Raw genomic sequence first — 18685 nt, forward strand, 5'->3', positions numbered from 1 at the left:
ATGGACCTCCTGCCAGGAGCAGGAACTGCAGGAGGTTTCAACACTGTCCAAGAAGGAGCTCTGGGAGGGAGGGGGAGGAAGATGCAAGAAAGAGGCTGCGTCTCTTCTCTAGCTCTCTCTCTCTTTTTTTTTAAACCAAGAATTTGCTCTGGGGTTGGTTGAGCCCACTCTGAGCCCCAGAAACTCTCCCTGGGCATCAAGAAAGACCTCAGAGAACCCCCCCTAAACTTCTAGTGGCTATTATCTCTTCTGTGTCCTCCATTCTCTGCCCAGTGAGAGAGTAAATGCCATCCTGTGTGAGACCCAGTTCTTGTTGCCAGCTTCTGCCTCTCCAGGGGCATTTAGGCAGCTGGGAAAGGGGCCAGACTGTCCCTTATGCTGCCACCCTGTGCTGGACAGAAGCCCAGCATTCAGGTGGGGGCTGCTCCCTTCATCCCTCCCAGTGACCGGCATCTCCACAGGGTCTCTTCATTGGTCTCTCCCTTCCCTAGGGAGCAGGTCCTTCTCCTCAATTGGGAGAGGGCAATTGGACTGCAGTTGGGTGCCTCGCTAGCATCCTTTGGGGCCAGGCCATGGTCATTTACGCTCAGTGGAGTCCTGCCCATGACCCGGCAGGGTTCTCACTTTCTCCATCCCTCTCAGCGAAATGAACAACGTTCCTCATCTCTGTTCCCCAGGTGCCTCGTACCCCGACCAAACACACTAACAGTCCCCCAACCTCTACCCTCTGTTCTGGGGTCTGTGGACCCTGGGCCCCGGCCCGGCTGGGGAGGCCCAAGATTCAGCCCAGCCCCAGCCCCTCTGGGAAATGCCCCCGCCCCACCGGGGGCTCTCACCTCCCTGCTGACTGCTGCGCTCCGCCGGGCGCTGGAGCCAGGCCCTCCGGCCCCGCTTGTCTGGGCGGCCTGCGGGATGCCTCCGCGGCTCAGCTCGGCTTGGCAGGGCAGCTCTGCGGCCCCCGCGGCCCCGCGCCCTCCGTCTCCCCGCGGGCGCCGCTGCCGATTGCTGAAATGCTGGACAGCGCACCACCATAGAGGTGGCCTCCCTGCCTGCTTGCTGGCCAGAGCGGCCCGGCCCCCACAGCGCCCTCGACAGGCCTGGAGGCCGCCTGCAGTCGCGGCAAGGGACTGGGCGTCTGTCGGGGACAGGGGCCTCCATCGTGGAGCAGTGATCTGTTGCACGGCTTACGGGTGGGTGTTGGGGGTAGGCGCCTGGGGCAAGGGATCCCGCTGGGATGCCCCCGTGTATCGCGCATCCTGGTGGCCTGACCGAGGCCAGGCAGCGTGGTGAGAGACATCCCCAAGGGGAGAGGATTTTGAGAATGGACTCGCTGGACCTTCTGCGGTGCTGGGTTGACTGTCTGGAGTCCTGAGTTCAAGTCACTCTTTGGTTACTCTCTTCGCCACCTTGGTAGTCTGTTGTCCTGCAGCTACCGCCTCCGTTTCCTTGACTGGACAGTGAGCCGGCTGAGTGGAGGGAACTCAGGGGTGGGGCGGGCTCTGCAAGGAGCACTGGAAGCACGGAGACCTTTCTGTAGTGGAAAGGAGGCCAGGAACAACGAGGCCTTTGCTTGGAGCCACCAGTGGTGTCCCCGTGGCTGTCTCCGGAAGCAGGGCTGAAGTGCCGGAGCTGGCCTGGGGCCGGGCAGGGACTAGGGTGCGGCGAGTAAGGCCCCTGGGGCACAGATTACAAGGAGGCCTTTGCATGACACTGGGAGTCATTCCCGTGAATGTCATAAATCTGTGCGTGTTTATGTGTGTGTGCACCAGCTGTATATATGTGTCTGTTTCTATATTCCTGTCTGTGCCCTCCTCCCCTCCCCTCTCCTTCCCCCCAAGTTTCTTCACCTACATGTGTCCTTGGAGTGTATGTTGGGGTCTGTATGTGTGTGGTTGGGATCCTGGCACTACAGGCCCATTGGGTCTGCAGAACAAAGCTTGGGGTGGGGGAGAGGGGTGGGCTGCAGCTGCTGCCGCCCGTAACTGCAGCCCCACAGCCCCAGGGGCGAGTCCTCTGCTGGTCTCCTGCCTTCTGGCTGCATGAATATTTCATATGCTGGGGCCTTGAGCTGGCCTAGCACCAGTGTGTTTGCCCCCCCTACCTGGGAGGGGCTGCCCCCTTTGCCTGGCTGGGCCTCCTAAGACAGAGTGGGGAGTAGGCAGATCAAGGGCTGGGAGAGGGCCCCCTGGAGGGCTTGAGGCCTCTCCTTGCCTGGGGAGCCATGGCTCGGTGTGTGGAGGTTGGGGGAGGCAGTATCCTCCCAGAGTGAAGCCCATGCCTTAAATAGAGTCAAATTAGTTTTCTGAAACCTCACCGCATGATTTGGTTCCTGACCAGCCCCCACCCCAATTCTGTTCGGGACCAGTGCCTGGGAACACTTTGCCCCAGCTGGGCACACCTCCTCCTGTTCTTCCCTCATCTGCCTCTGCAACCCCTGCTCCCTGGCTTCACAGTGGGAGCTGCTTTAGGGGAAAAGGGGAGAGGGGCCTGCAAGCTGGCTTCAAGCAAAGCTCCCCAGCTGCTTTGGACCCTCTCTTCTACCAGACCTGGGATGGGGGAGCCCTGGAAGCCTAGGCAACCTCTCAGCCCCAGGAGCCCCTTCACAACCTTGTACTCTCTTGCCCTGGCTCAGAGGAAGAGACCTCTATCTTGGTTTCCCTACCAGCCTGCTAATTTTCCAAAAAGACCTCCTTCCCTTGTGTTGCTTATTTCAACAAATGGCATCACCATCTGCGCTGGCTTTTCTCTGCTTGCCCCTCTGGTCCATTCTCATCCTTCTCTGCCCTCCTCTGGACTTTGGGAGGCTGACCTCTGCAGACCGATTACCCAGGTTCCCTTGTTCTTGGCTTCTGGTTGGGTTCACCGAAGGGGAAGCATCACCAGGAGAATGAAGGGCGGGGGGAGAGAGAAGTTAGGTATTTATTCCCGTGCTGAGTTCCCTCCAGCTCTGGTCCAGTGTCCCCTTGTCCACGGCTCCATTCTTCTGCTCAAACTCTGGCATTAAGTTTTCTCCCTGTGACAGGTCAGGCCCAGAAGTGGTAAAGGCTCCTGCTGTTATAAGTCGATGGGTGCTTCTCTAGCCCTTGCTGGTCCATTCTCCTATCTCCACCACCATCTCAGTGCATAGTCCCTTCATCAGGCTCTCTTCTGTTAAAACTTTGGAGGTGCCGTTGACTCCATTCTGGGTTCCTGGCCCGTGCACCCTCCCCCTCAAGTCCAGTCTCTAAGTCAGAGGCCTGTGAGTCCTTGAGCCTGCCAATTCCCCCTTCTCCCTCCAGACCTTCTACCTCCTGGAACTGTGTCTCTTCTTTACCCCCAGTGTGTCTGCCTGGCCCAAACCCTGGTTCTGGACCCTGGCCTAGTGCCTGCTCCCTCCCGGTTCACTCTCCCCTGGAACATACGTCTTTGCTTGGATAGCACTGCATCAGTGAACCCTTCCAATGAACCTCATGAAATAGCATCTCCCAGCCCAGCACTATTTTTTATTTATTTTACTTATTTTTTTTTTAAGAACTTTTATTGAGATACAGTTGACATGCAATAAACTGCATATCCAGCTCAGCACTATTGTTCCCTCTTAGTCTCCTTTAAAAAAATATATTGCGGTAAAGTATTCATTGACATCAATTGGCCGCTTTAACTATCTTAAGTGTTTACAGTTTAGTGGCATTAAGTACATTTACGTTGTTGTGCAACCATCATCCAAACCCAAGCTGAAACTCTGTGCCCATGAAACTCCCCCAGCCCCTAGTACCCACCATTCTACTCTCTGTCTCTATGAATCTGACAACTCTGGGAGCCTCGTATAAGTGGAATCATGCAGTAGTTATCTTTTTGTGTCTGCCTTATTTTACTCAGCAGGATGTCCTCAAATTCTTCCACATGTCAGAATGTCCTTCCTTTTTAAGGCTGAATAATATTCCATTGTATGGATGGACTACCTTTTGTTTATCTATTCATCTATCAATGGACCTTTGGGTTGTTTCCACTTTTTGGCTATTGTAAATAATGCTGCAGTGAACATGAGTGCAAATGTCTGTCTGAGTCTCTGCTTTCAATTCTTTTGGGATATACCCAGAAGTGGAATTACTGGATTGTATGGTAATTCTATGTTTAATTTTTTGAGGACTGTCATACTGTTTTCCACACCAGCTACGCCATTGTCATTCCCACCAGCACTGCACAAGAGCTCCAATTTCTCCACGTCCTTGTCAATACTTGTTATTTTCTGTCACTGCTGTTTAGAATAGCCGTCCTAATAGGTGTGAAGTGGTGTCTCACTGTGGTATTGATTTGCATTTTCCTGATGATCAGTGACGCCCAGCATCTTTTCGTGTGCTTATTGGTTATTTGCCTTCCGTGAGGTACCCGTACCCTCTCTTATTTTTTATCTTATCTCCCCCACCTCCTCCGCCCCACCTGTCATATTACTCATCCACTTACGCTTTTTCCTGTTTTCATGCTCTGGACCTTGAGTTCCATGAGGGCAAGGCCTTTGCTCACTGCTGTCTTCCCAGCTCCAGCACATAGTAGATGCTCAGTAAATACTCATTGATTGAATGTTTAAATTCTCCCCTTGATATTTTCTCCATCCATCTCTGCCGAGCCTCACCAGCCAAAATTCTGTCTTCCATTCTGCTGTTTGTATTATGAGAACAATAGTGCTGTGAATAAGCTTTTCCAATCCAGTGTCTGATTCAGAGTCCTGCACCTGGAGCGGATTCATATTTTCCCACTCCCCGCATAGCCAGACTCCCTTGCCTTCAATCTGTCACTGAACTTGGCATTGCCCACCTCCTGTGTCTCCTCCCCAGCAACACCTGCCTCCCCCACTGGTCTTTATACTTGCTGTCCTCCCAGTGGTAGAACCTTTCCCTACTTCCCCTGTCCTTCAACATTCAGCTCCAGGGGGAGCTCCCCTTCCAGGCACCCACCCTCCTGCATGCCTGATCACCCCTCCCAGGGGCCCCACAGGAAAGACCCTGTGATGAGAGGCCAGGCCGGGTCAGGCTGGGGTGCTTCATTCATTAGGGTTCCCAGACCCAGAGAGTGGCTTACAGTGGCTTTGACCTCAGAATTGGCCCTGCCCTTTCTCTCTTATTCTGCCCCATCTCTGCCGCCCTCTCTCTGTGCCAACCTGTGTTTAGAATGTGAATTCCATGCTGGCAGGGCTGCACTGTGCCTGTCCCATCTCCCACTCTACCACAGAGGAGGCAAGAATCATTGTTTGTTCAGTTGTCTGGTTTTCTCTCTGTCTCCAAGCTGTTCTCTGTTCCCCACCCCCATCTCCCACTTTTTTTTTTTTTTTTTTTGCCTCTCCACTCTGCAAACAATCAACTCCTCCCTTTCTCTCTGGCTCCTTCTCTTGACACTTATCTTTCTGTGTGATGTGATGTAGACGCATACCTTGGGGGCACTTGGCCTTGGAGTCAGCCCCTCTCTTCTGGCACTTCTCAAAGCGTTTCCTCCACCCTCTGCATCAGAACCACCTTAAGGGCTTATTGAATGTGTTGGTATCTGAGCCTCTCTCCAGATCTACTCTAATGATTATCTACTGCTGTGTAACAAACACTCCAGAACTTAATGACTCAAAACAACAACCATTTTACTATATTTCATAAGTTTGTGGGTCAGAAATTTGGCCAGGGCTTGACTACATGATTCTTCTTCTCCACGAGGCATTAAATGGAGTCACTTGGTGGTTTTCAGCTGATGGATGAGTTGTGGACTGGAAGGCCCAGGATGCCTTCTTTCATATGCCTGGGGCCCTGGTGGGGATGGCTGGAGGGCTGGGCTCAGCTCTACTTCCCTTCTTCTCTGGGTCATCTCAGGGCTCTCTATCTGATATCTCCAGCAGAGTTGTCAGACTTCTTACACGGTGACTCAGGGCTCTGAGAGCAAGTGTTCTAAAAGAGAGGAAGTAGAAAGTACCAAACTCCTAACGCAGGCCAAGCCTCAGAAGGCACATCCCTTTCCTTATTTTCTATTGATCAAAGCAGTTACAGAGCCCACTCCATTTAAAGTAGTGCTTCCTCACTCACATCCAAAGGTAGGGACATAGATCCCCTATCTCGATGGGAAGAGCGGAAAGGAGTTGAGTTCGTGGGCATCTTTAATCAGTCATACCTACTGAGTCACATCGTTTGGGGTAGACCCACAATTGTTCTCCTTAACTTGAAAAACCAATGCTATGGCCTTTATCTGCCCTAGAACTTGTGCTCCTCATCCCCCAGATTGTTCCTTTGCCTCACAGTTACTGGAGAAACCTGGGAGGGGGAGTCTTGAGCTGAATCCAAAGGGTGGGGAAGGTGTGACTGACCCAGTGGGAGGAGTGGGGTCTGGAGTCAGACCCAGGCCCAAAGCCCAGATGTGCTGCTGACTAGCTATGTGGATTTGGGACAGCAACTTAAGCCTCACTGAGCTTCAGTTTCCTCGTCTGTAAAATGGGGCCAGTAATACCTGTTTCTGAGTGTTGTGCTCTTTTCCTAATTATTATGGGTCGTCTCATGGTCATAGCTTGCAGCGAATTGGTGATGCAGGTGACAGGCCATTGATGTTCTGCTATCTTTTATCTGGAAAATTATAAAACCTGGGTGTCAGGGTCCTGATACCTTGGTTGCTTACACTTCTCCCCTGGTCCAACCCAAAAGTGTTTCCCTCCTTTTTCCCCTTCTCTCTGCTCACTCCCTTCCCTGTTGCGTGGGTGCCCCCTTGGAGCCCAGCACTCTGCTGGCTCCACTTTGTGTTCAGGAAGCACCAGGCCTCTTTCTCTTGGTGCCTCTGCCTGGCCCACCCCAGGCTTCTTCCTCTTCATTTCCCTTCCCTCCTCCCAGCACATCACTCTCTCATTCTCTCCGCAGAGCCTGGGAAGTTGAGGAGTCCCTTGTGGCGGTCGGGCAGCAGGGCTGACCTTGAAGCAGGTCTTTAATAAAAAATGAGCAGAGGCAGCAGCACCCCCCCCCCGCCGGCCCCCCGCTGCCGCGTGCCTCCCCTTCACTCCCCTCCTCCCTCCGGCCCGGGCTCTCCTCTCCTTCGCCTGTAAATCTACCATAAGGGGCCATTGCTCTGGGTTAAGCATTGCCCTCATCAGGGTTCTTTTGGATGGTGCAAATCCCTGGGCTGTGGGCGTGTGAAGGAAAGAAGCTTTTGTGGGGATGCGAGTGGGGAGAAGTGATATAGGAGGGGAGGTGGCTACACGCTGAGGCTGTGGGCCCTGCCTGCCTTTGCCTTAGAGTTTTACACGAGAATCCCCCTCCCCACGGAGGCCTCACAACTGTCTCAGTGGTTCAACCCCTCTCCTGGCCCAAGGCCATCCTGGGTGGGAGTTGGGGGGCTGTCATCAGCAGCCTGGGCCTCACCCACTTGGGGGGCTTGCAGTCAAGTCCCCCACAGACCCAGGTCCCACTCAGCCTGGGCACAGGAGTGATCATTGGGATATCACTTTGAACATCACAGTATCCCAGCAACAGCATTCGGCCTCATTACCTCTAGTCCTCACAATGAGCCCCTGAGCTGGGGATCACTGTCCCATCTCACAGATGAGGACACTGAGGGTCAGAGAGGTTCAGCGCTGCTCACAGCCACCCAGCCCTTATGTGACCTGCACAGTGACTTGAGCCACCATCTCTCCGACCCAAAGCCAAGCTTGTCCCCTGAACCACTGACCTTGGACCACAGTCTTCTCTCTCCTTCATGCTACTGACCAGGGCACACAGCTCCTCTGCTTCCCTGAGGCTGCAACCCAGCCTCCAATGTGGGCCCTGTGGGAGGGACAGACCTCCCAGAACCAGGTTGCCAATTCCCTGGCTCCTCAGTTCATGCTCCTTTCCCTGGACCTTTTGGGCCCCCAGAGCCTAAGCCCACCCTAAGCTGTCCACATGGTGGGTGCGACACCGGCTGGCCCAGCTGCTTTGTCTCGTGGGCTCTTACAGGTGTACAGGAGGTGTAGATGTGTGTGGGGGGGTGTGTGCACAGGTGGGTGGATACAGTGTGTGTCAAGGGCCTGGGGAATAAATGAGTGAGTGAATAACAGCGAATAAATTTGCACAAGAATGAAGGAATGAAAAGTCATTCAAATGGATATGTGAATGAGGCACTGAGCCAGTGAACTCTGTCTACCAGGCAAGGTCAAGACAGGAGCAAAGAGACTGTGTCCTCTCTGGGCTCTACCTCCCCACGAGGCCCACTGTGACAGAGAGGCCCACCAAGTTGTCAGTGGGAGGGAAATGCCCATCCAGGGACTACATCTCCCAGCATTCCCTGTATACAGATAGACCATGTGACCAATTCTCACCAATGATGTGTAGGCAGAAGTGACATTTTTCTGGAAGGGGCACCTAAGAATCAGGTGTGCCCTCTCTTTCCTCTCTCCCCTCTCTTCTCCCATTTGCTGGCAGGATGTACAGGACTCCAAGGCCCTGGGGAAGGGGGGGGGGGCCACAAGGTGGAAGGAGCCTGGGTCCCTGTGTCATCAGGAGGAAGAGAGCTGCCTGCCAACCAGGAACATCAGCCTAGGACTGTTAGAGAGTGAAAATAAGTAGCAATAAGCTACTGAAATTTTAGAGTTTCTTTGTTATAGCAGCTAGTATTGCCCTAACTGACACACCACAGAAGCTAATTATTCATTGCCAAGCTATGGAATTCAGCCCCGAAACACTCAGGCAGGGGCTTGGAGACCCTCAACGGGTATCTGTGACAAGGGCCAGTCGGTCCTCCATCCTTTGCCTACTGGTGGTGGGGACAGACATCTTGACCTCACAGCTTCCCCTCACTTCTTCCCATTCAGGGAGGGGTTAATGTTGCGCTGGGGTTGGGGGAAGGACTCAGGCAGGTATTAGGATTAAAAGCGACTAATTAGACAAAACTAATCTATGGTATTAGAAGTCAGGATAGTGGTTATCCTTGGGGGTGGTGATTAGAAGGGGTACAGGAGGGATGGTAACATTGTTTCTTGATGTGGATGCTGGTACATGGCTGTGTTCACTTTGTGAAAATTCACTGAGCTGTATATGTATGATTTCCATACTTTATGTGTTATTGTATTTTAATAAAATTTCTCTTAAATGTCCAGGAGAAGGGAGGGTTAGTGTGAGGAGAAAAAAAGAGTTAAAGAAGACAGGAGAATGTCAGCAGAGGGACAAAGGAGGGGTGCGGGTGCACAGAGGGCAGCCCTGCCCTTTTACCCATCACTGTAGCCTGGGATGTATACCTCCTCTCTTTCCTCGGTAGGTCACCAGAGACCCTCACCCACCACCCATCGTCCCTCCATCCCACACTGGGCACGTACTACATCCAGGCCCAGGAAGAATCCAGGCTGTCCCGGGGGCAAGGCCCCCGGCTTGGGGACCTTCATCCCCAAGGAGTGTGCAGTGAGCTCTCCTTAAAGGCCTTGAGTGCCACACCTGGGTCCACATGCTCTGACCAGGGCAGGGCGGGCAGGGAGGGGATGCGGCTGCAGAGATGGCAGCTGAGGCTGTCTTGGAGGCTGTGACCCAGTTTCATCTCCAGCATCCGTCTGCCAACAGAAGCGATCCTAGTCACCTGAGCCCATCGTACGTGTCCACAGGCATGCACATCTCACGCGTATCTCATGTACAGGCTACATGCACTCAGTCCCATACACATGCCCCATGTACACGCCCCATACATACACCATACACACAAACACACACACACACACACACTCATGAACACTGTTACATCTCTACACCTGGACGACCCAAACCTCAGACACACACATCACACAACTCCTGGCATACACAGCACACACACGCACTCCGGCATCAACACGGGCCCCACGTGTGTATGTCTGTGAGTAAATATGCACACCAACACGTCAGACCCCAGGACAGAGATGCTTAGAGATGGCCTATAGGAGGAGGCGCACCCACACGGAACCTGATCCCCCTGCAGGAGGGGATCAACTGAGGGCCCCTGTAGGGGGGGTCTTAACCCAAGCCCCATCTCTTTCATGGGGCTTTTCCTGACTGTTCAGTGGCCCAAGAGAAGCCCCCAGGCCCTGCCCCAGCTGGAGCCGCAGCCAGAGTGAGCTGGGGGCAGGGCTGGGAGGCAGAGCAGGTGGGAGCCACTGGGGAGCTCCAGCATCCTGGACCGGACCAAGCGGACCCTGCCCACTCCAGCTGCTCTGGGGAGAGGGCAGCTGGCTTGGGACAGGCTGTGGAGGGGAACCAGGGAGAGAGTGGGCTACTTGGGAAAAGCCTGCACGTGTGTGTGTGTGTGTGTGTGTGTGTGTGTGTGTGTGTGTGTGTGTATACACACGCAGGGATTCGTATAAGTATGATGTGTTTAATTACACACTACCAAAAAGCCTCCCTCTTTCTCCCCTCCGGCCCTGCTTTAATGATCCCAGCAGGCTGAATTTGCTTCCTGAGCTGCGGCCATCTCAGACAAAGCCCAGGCTGGCCCAGCCCTGCGGGGCGGGGGTGGGGTTGCTCACATGCTCTGCCTGGGGCTGCCCCCAGGACCCCAGCTTCCTTATCGCTGGCGCCCGCCCGGCCCTGCCGGAACGCTCTTCCCAGCAGCCCCCACCTGCAGACCCGGAGACTCCCCTTGAGCCCTGGGAGGGCCCTGACCTCCAAGTGAGGAACACGAAGAGGACAGTCACCATTTATTGAGCACCTTCTGGTACTGTGGACTTATATACTTCATCCTCTCAGCAAGCCTGGGAACAGGCATAATCATCTCCATTTTACTAGTGAGGAAACTGAGGCCCAGAGAAGTTAAGTAATTTGCTCAAGGCTCCACAGCCTTGGGGGGTTGGGCATGGCGAGGATGTCTGGAGTGAGGTGACCCCTTGTTGGCCCTCAGTAGCCTTGTCTCCCAGGCTGTCCTTCTAGACGACTCCAGCCCTGTGGGACTCTTCCTTCTGGAAGGTTCTGTGGCACTGGGAAGCGTGGAGTCAAATTTATAACGTAGCATAATGCCACTGAGATTTCCGCCATCCCTGTCCTGTCTCCCCATTTCTGCTCCTCTGAGTACCTCCTGTGCTGCGATTTAACTCTTTCTTGAAATCAGTTCCTGCTTGTACTCAGCCTTGTCTGAGCAACGCTGCCAAGGGTGTGGCAGGCTTCATGTGCTGGTTTCCAACACTGAGACACTTGTCACAATAAATGTCCTAAGTCCTGTCAGGGCTCCTGGGAGAGGCCTGGCCTGGGCGGTGGCCTCCTCCTGTGGCCTCTCCCACAGCCGCTGGAACAGTCCCCCCTCCAACAGCTGGCAGACGACGCTGCTTCTGCCCCCCGTGAAGGCGCCCCGGGCCGGGGTCTGCTCAGGTGGTGGTGGGGACTCGGGCCCCACCTGCCAATCACCACCCACAAGGTCACTTGACTCCAGCCTCAGTTTCCTAATTGTCCCACATCGTACATGTGCCCAGGAGGTGCCTGGTGCAGAGTAGCCGTCCCGCAAAGGCGTCTAGAGCTGCACTGGGTTTGCATCGGGAGGGGGCGTGGGGGGCTACGCGGCAGCCCTCTCTGCTTTCCTGTTTGTAACAGAGGCCTCCTCACAGCTGTGAGATGGCAGATGTGGAAGGTTCCTGGTGAGGACAAGATGCTCTGTGATGCAAACAGGCACTGCCTGGTCTGCTCCAAGTGGGCAGTGGGATGGGCTTGAGGGTCCCATTGCCCCCCACCCCTTTCCTGAACCAGACCAGGTGAGCCTGGGCTAGGTGCCTCCAGCATCAGTCACTGCTTTCAGAACTCACAGTGCCTGGCCCCCCAAACACCCCAGCCCCCACAGAATCACCCCAGCGTATGAAAGAAGCACTCCCAGTCACCCCTACTGCAGCCCCAACCAGCTGACCTCCGTCCCTGGCAGGAGGGGAGTTAACCTAATTACTGGCCTGCGGTCTGCCTGGCACGAGGCGCTCAGCCTGGCTGGGAGAATATTAGCACCAGCAGGAGCCTGGGAGGGAGAGAGCAGGGAGGGGAGGAGTTATTTGTAGGCAACGGAGGTGGGGTTTGTAGTGGAGCTGGGGTGGTGGCTTAGGGAGGAGGGGGCTTCACAGAGTGACGGAGGGCTCAGGTTGAGGGGGGCTGGCAGTGAGGCAGCCTGGCTGTGGCCTCTCCTAAGAGGGACCAGGCTAGCTCCCAGGAAGGAGGGGAGGGGACCGAGAGAAGGAAGAAGGTACTTGCCAAGACTTCCTACCAGAGCTGTCCCACGGGGCTTGGTTGCCAGCTGGAAGAATGTGAAATGGCTCTAAAATGGGAAGAAGGCTCTGTGTGAGCTGACAGCCCCTCCCCCACCCACAGACAGACAGATACACAGGGTGGGAGCAGGGCGGAGCTTCTCTGTCAGGCCTTGAGAGCAGCTGGACAGTGGCAGGGTCTGTGACTTCCTGGTGGCTGGTCCGCTCCATCCAGGCTCCTGATCTGGGGGTCAACGTTCCCCTTATCCTTTCTGGAGTGCCCCCAAGATGATGTCTCCCAGCGAGGGGCACAGTGGGCAACCCCTCCAACTCCCAACGCACAGAAGACATCAGAGCACAGTGAGATGAGAACCCAAGAAATCCAGGGGTCTGGTTTCAAGACACAGGACTGCCCCACATGCAGGGTGGAGTGGAGCCACTGGGAGACAAAGAGATGTCTGAGACACAGTCCTGCTCTCCTATAGGCTGCAGGCATCTTGCTGACAAGGGGTGGGGTGGCGGGGGGAGCTCTGCAGCCAGAATGCCTGGGTTCAAATCCCAGCTCCCTCTACCTGCTGTGTGACCTTGGAAAGTTACTCAGCCTCTCTGGCCATTAATTCTCTTGCTGATGTGCCCGCCTTAGAGGACTGTGAGGAGGGTAAAAGGGAACATGTGTACGCAATGCCTAGGAGGGTGTGCTAGTTTCCCACAGCTGCTGTAACAAATGACTACAAATTAACGGCTTAAAACAGCACACATTTCTGGAGGTCAGATGTTGTAAAATCAAGGTGTCAGCAGGGCTGCTTTCCTTCTGGAGGCTCTAGGGGAGGATCTGTTTCCTTGCCTGCCTTTCTGGAGGCTGCCTGCACTCCCTGGCTCATAGGCCCTCCCTCCCTTTTCAAGGCTTGAAATGCAGCATCTTCAGATCTCTCTCTGAATACCTCTGTCTCACATCTGCTGCAGGGATTCTGACCTTCCTGCCTCCCTCTTCGGAGGACCACTGTGATTACATCAGGCCCACTCGGATAATCCAGGAGAATCTCCCCATCTTAAAATCTTTAACTTCATCACATCTACAAAGTCCCTTCTCACTTGGAAGGTAACATATTCACAGGTTTCAGGGATAAGAACCTGGCAGTCTCTGGGGGGCCATTATTCTGCCCCCACTAGGAGGCCTGGGAAGTAGTCAGCGCTCAGCAAATGTAGGAGAGGGAAAAATGCTCCCGGCCTGGACAGGGGGACACAGCTTGCACACTTGGGGATGATTTAGTCGATAGGGGTTTCCAGGGGCTGCCAGGAAATGTTGGCCCTGTGTTAGGCAAAAAGTGACAACAGGGTAGTTACCAGAAACATTACAAGTCCCTGGTGCACAGCTCTTTACAGTTTGTAAAGGGCTTTTATGATCTCATAGATAAAGAAACTGACAAGTGGATGACACTTCACCCAAGGTCAGGTATAAATGGCAGAGCTGGTCTTTGAATCCAGGACTGTTTGACTTCAAGCCTAGGGGTCTTTCCACCACAGCCCAGGAGCCTCTGTGCCCAGCACAGCTGATTAATGCACGATGGGTCAGAGGGTAGGAAGCTGGGAGCGGGCATGGCACCCAGAGAAGGAGAGAGGGCGCTGGGCTTGGGGTCCAACAGATGGGGCTCCCGTCCTGCACTGTAACTCAAGCTGCATGAACCTGGGCAAGTCACCTGCATCCATTAAAGGGGCTGTGTGGGTGGGAGTGGGGCTAGAGTGTGGGTTCAGCTCCATAGTGTGCTTTGGAAAGACGGATATCTGATTTTTAGTTTCACAAGCAATACTCAGTGTGCATTTTGACCACCATTAGAAGGAACTCCTCATCGTGCAATATTTATTTACTTATTTATATATTTATTTATATTTTTTATTTTATTATTAAAAAATTTTTTTTTGGCTGCATTGGGTCTTTGTTGCTGTGCATAGGCTTTCTCTAGTTGTGGCGAGCAGGGGCTATTCTTTGTTGTGCTGCACAGGCTTCTCATTGTGGTGGCTTCTCTTGTTGAGGAGTATGGGTTCTAGGTGCGTGGGCTCAGCAGTTGCAGCACACAGGCCCTAGAAAGCGTGGGCTTTAGTAGTTGTGGCACATGGGCTCAGCTGCTCTGCAGCATGTGGGATCTTCCCAGACCAGGGCTCGAATCCTCCTGCTTTGGCAGGAGGGTTCTTAACCACTGCGCCACTCGGGAAGTTCCTTATCATGCAATATTTAACTATACCAAGTGCCTTAGTTCACTGGGACCACTCTAACAAAGCACCACAAACTGAGCAGCTTGACAACTGACGTGACTGTTTCATAGTTGTGAGGCCAGAAGTCCGAGATCGAGGCATCGGGGTAGGGGTGGGGGGTTGGCTCCTTCTGAGGGCTCTGAGGGAGGGTCTGTTTCATGCCTCTCCTCTGGCTCCTGGTGGCTGGCCAGTGACCTTGGCGCTCCCTGGCTTGTAGATGCATCACCCATCTCTGCCTTCAATCTTCACCTGGCGTTCTGCCTGTGAACAGGTCTGTGTCCAAGCTTCCCCTTTGACAAGGGCACCCTACTCCAGGGTGACCTCATCTTAACTACTTACATCTACAATGATCCTATTTCCAAATAAGGTCACGTTCTGAGGCACTGGGAGTTAGGACTTCAACATATGGATTTTTAGGGACACAATTCAACCCATAACACAAAGCACATGAAGTTAAAAAGTGGGGCCACCGTACATACAGTGCACACTCCAAACGCTCCCTTCTCCATTCCAGACGTTGAACCCCACTAACGGACACACATACTCAAATACAAATATATTTGGGGGAGCATGTTGTTGGTGGGTTTTTTAATGGTATATGGAATCATATAATACCCATTTGTTTGCATGTAATGGTTTTAGAGAGATTTTTTGTCAGATCAGTGCTTCGTTTACTAGCTGTGGTCTTGGGAAGGGAGATGGGGTAGGTGACACTGCTCGAAACCACCCTGAAGCCCTGCCTCTAGACCCTCCCCTCTGGCTGAAGCAACGCTGGGGTGCCAGGCCTGCGGGCTGCGCTGGGGGTGGTTAGCTTGTCCTCCAGGCCTGCTCTCCAGCGCCTCTTCAGAAGAGGCCTCGCCCCACAGAGGTATCGAACTATTTAACCATGGGCTAGGGGGTTTGGAAGACGCCATGCTGCCAGGCTGCACCCCTTGACCATGGGGGGTGGGGGGTGGGCAGGGGGTCCCAGGGGAGGGGCTCGTGGGCTGGGGCAGCAGCTGTGGATTAGCTGGTCCAGGTATTTCCCAACCAGGTCTGCTGAAGCTCAAGCCCACCTGGCCCTGCCTTTCGGCACCTGGTTCTGGCTGACGCTGTTGGGCTTTATGAGGGAATTTAATTAAGCATCTAGAAGACAATGAAGAGGAAGAGAAAAGAACATGTCCTGCTTGGTCAGCTCTGGCTGCTGTGGGGAGTTTGCCCCAAGCTGTGAGCCTGCAGGCCCAGGATGACAGGCAGGGGGAGGATGTGCGTGGCCTCTTAAAGTGGGTTAGCTGAAGAGATCCATCTCAAGCCCTAGGGGATTAGAAAGTGGAGATGTCCAGAAAGTCCTCTCAGAGGCAAGCAGACCCCAGGCCCCGTCCCCTGGCAGGGCTGATGGAGGAGCTGCTGCAGGTGTCCGCAGGCCTGCGCTTTCCCTCCTGGCCACCCCGCGGCTCCTGTGCACCCTGGGTTTCGGATACTTAATCCCCACCCCCTCGGGCTGTTGGAGTGGCCTGTCCCTGCTGTCCACTCAGGGCACTGGAGACAGGAGAAGCCCACCGTTACCTGGTTAACGGAAGTGGGAAGTTATCCTCCCTCCGTACTCTTCCACCGACTCCTCTTATGGGGCCGTGGGCTTGAGTGTCTTGGGCAAGGCTGATGGGGAGGGGAGTGTTTTCTTCCAAAAGCCCTCCCTGCCCCCACCCCCCACCCCTCCCGCTTTGTGTCTCCAGACTGGTTTCCAGACCTCCCTGGACTCACTCCCACCTCCATTACCCATCTGAAGGTGGCTGCCCCTTCGGGTGGGGACGAGCAGAGCCCAGGCCCGGCAGGGAGCAGATCTGGGACGCTAACCCTCAACTGGCCACCTGACCTGCACAGTCCTGAGGGCTGGCTCTGCAGCACCAGCCTCCAGCTCCCTCTGCAGGCAACTTGGGAGAACTGCATGGGAGGTTTGCCCTGCAACACAGGTTCCCGGTAAGAGAGGTTAGGGTCATTCTGAGATAAGTTGTCACCCCCTCTGCCTTAGCAGTAGGGACGCAAATCTCTGCTTTCCTTATAATTACCCAACATGGCTGTATCTACCCAGGACTTAAACGGCAGCTTATTTGCAGGACCCACTCTTTTGCCATCTAATTACCCGCACGTGGGCGCCCCCGCTGCCACACCAGCCTCCTCTCTGTTCTCTACGGACTGGTTCTTGGCTTCCGCCGGCAGAGGCTCAGCCAGCTCATCATGGTCATTAACACCATCCACTCAATCCCCGGGTTTTTGTTGCTTGCTGAGGGGGACAGGAGTTGTGTGTCAGGAGGCGACCAGAAGGCAGGGATGGCGGCCAGTTCATAGACTGAGAGGTGTATAACTGGAGCTTGAAAGCAGGGATGTGGTTCGTTTCACCCATGCTGCCAACGGGCTAATGGACTTCTGGGTGGTAGAGATGAGGCTGGGAGATGCTGCTGTTTTCTCTATGTCCCTGTCATCCCTCCCGTCCCACTCACTGCCACCCTGCTTCGGGCCCCCGTTCCTTCTGCCACCAAAGCGTCCTGAGCGGTCCCTGCCGCTACATCTTTCCTACTTCAGTGTGGCTGGCAGCAAGGACATCACCTGGACCCCTCCGCAGGCTCCTGGGCCACAATCTATATGTTAACAAGAGCCCGATCGTGTCACCAGGCTGCTCAGCGCCTTTGAAATCCTCCCCGTTCCCACCACCCACAGGACGAGGTCCCAGCTCTGCAGCCTGGCATTCAAGACCAGCCCCCACCCCCACCACACGCGCGTGCGCGTACACACACACACACACTGCGAATGGCCTCACTCCCCTCATTGTGTGAACAGTGGCCATTCCTCATGCCCACCCTGCTGGCTGGAATCCTACCCTGCCAGGGCCAGCTCAAATGCCACCTCCTCCTCCTCCTTCCTGGCTATCTTGATGGGGCAGTCTTCTCTGATCCAGGCCTCTGCCAAGACGTCCAGAAGTAACCTTGTCCTCTTCTGAGTCCTGTGGTACCTGATCTGCATTTTTCTCACTGATTCTCCCACCCCTGACTTATCTGTAAGCTCTGAAAGGCAGGAGGCTTATACAGTGAAAAGAGCTCTGGGGCAGCCAGTGTCTGAAGTGTGGTCACTGACCACCCCATCCCCCTCTGCATAATCTGGAAGAATCTGGAATATTATAGGTTCTTGGTCCTTCCTCTCAAACTGCTAGAACTTCTGAGGGGTGGGCACAGGAACATGCATTAAAATTTTTTTTTAATTGAAATATACTTGATATACAACATTGTGTTAATTACTGCTGTACAGCAGTCATACATATGTATCCTTTTTTAAGAAATATTCTTTTCCATTATGGTTTTATCATAAGACATTGAATATAGTTATCTGTGCTATCCAATAGGACCTTGTTGTTTATCCATTCTATATATAAGCTTACATCTGCTAATCCAACCTCCTACTCCATCCCTCCCCCAACCCCCTCCCCCTTGGCAACCACCATTTTCTGTTTGTGATTCTGTTTCTGTTTCATAGATAGGTTCATTTATGTCATATTTTAGATCCCACATATAAGTAATATCATATGGTATTTGTCTTTCTCTTTCTGACTGTTCACTTAGTATGATAACCTCTAGGTCCATCTGTGTTGCTGCAAATGGCATTGTTTTGTTTTTTCATGGCTGAGTAGCATTCCGTTGTGTATATGTACCTTTATCCATTCATCTGCTGGCGGACATGTAGGTTGTTTCCATGTCTTGGCTACCGTGAATAGTGCTATGAACATAGGGGTGCATATTTTTTTTTTGGATAATTTTGTCTGGATATATGCCCAGAAGTGGGGATTGCTTGATCATATGGTAATTCTATTTTTAGTTTTCTGAGAAACCTCCATACTGTGTTCCACAGTGGCTGCACCAACTTACATTCCCACCAACGGTGCAGGAGGAACCTGCACTTTAAGCAAGCCCTTTGGTTGGGCTGTGTGTGGTAACCACTGGTGTATGGAGACGGGCACTGACCTGACCACCCTACACCAAGACAACTTGCTGAGTCATCTGCACTAAGCCTTGCCTGTCAGGGCTGCAGCAAGGCTCCCAGGAAACAGTGAACGTACCCGAGAGCTGGCCTAGCGCGTCACATACAGAACCACCAGGAAGAATTAGTCCCACAGCACCATGACTTTCAGAGCCATGACCTTCATAGTAATGAAAACCCAAACCACCTAATTAACCAACAGTGGAATACATTTTATAGTAGGTTCACCTTAAGGATTATCCAGTTATTAAACAAGCAATATGGGAAAACACACGTACACTTACACAC

Source organism: Hippopotamus amphibius, chromosome 9, assembly GCF_030028045.1.
Source record: "Hippopotamus amphibius kiboko isolate mHipAmp2 chromosome 9, mHipAmp2.hap2, whole genome shotgun sequence".
NCBI lineage: Eukaryota > Metazoa > Chordata > Mammalia > Artiodactyla > Hippopotamidae > Hippopotamus > Hippopotamus amphibius.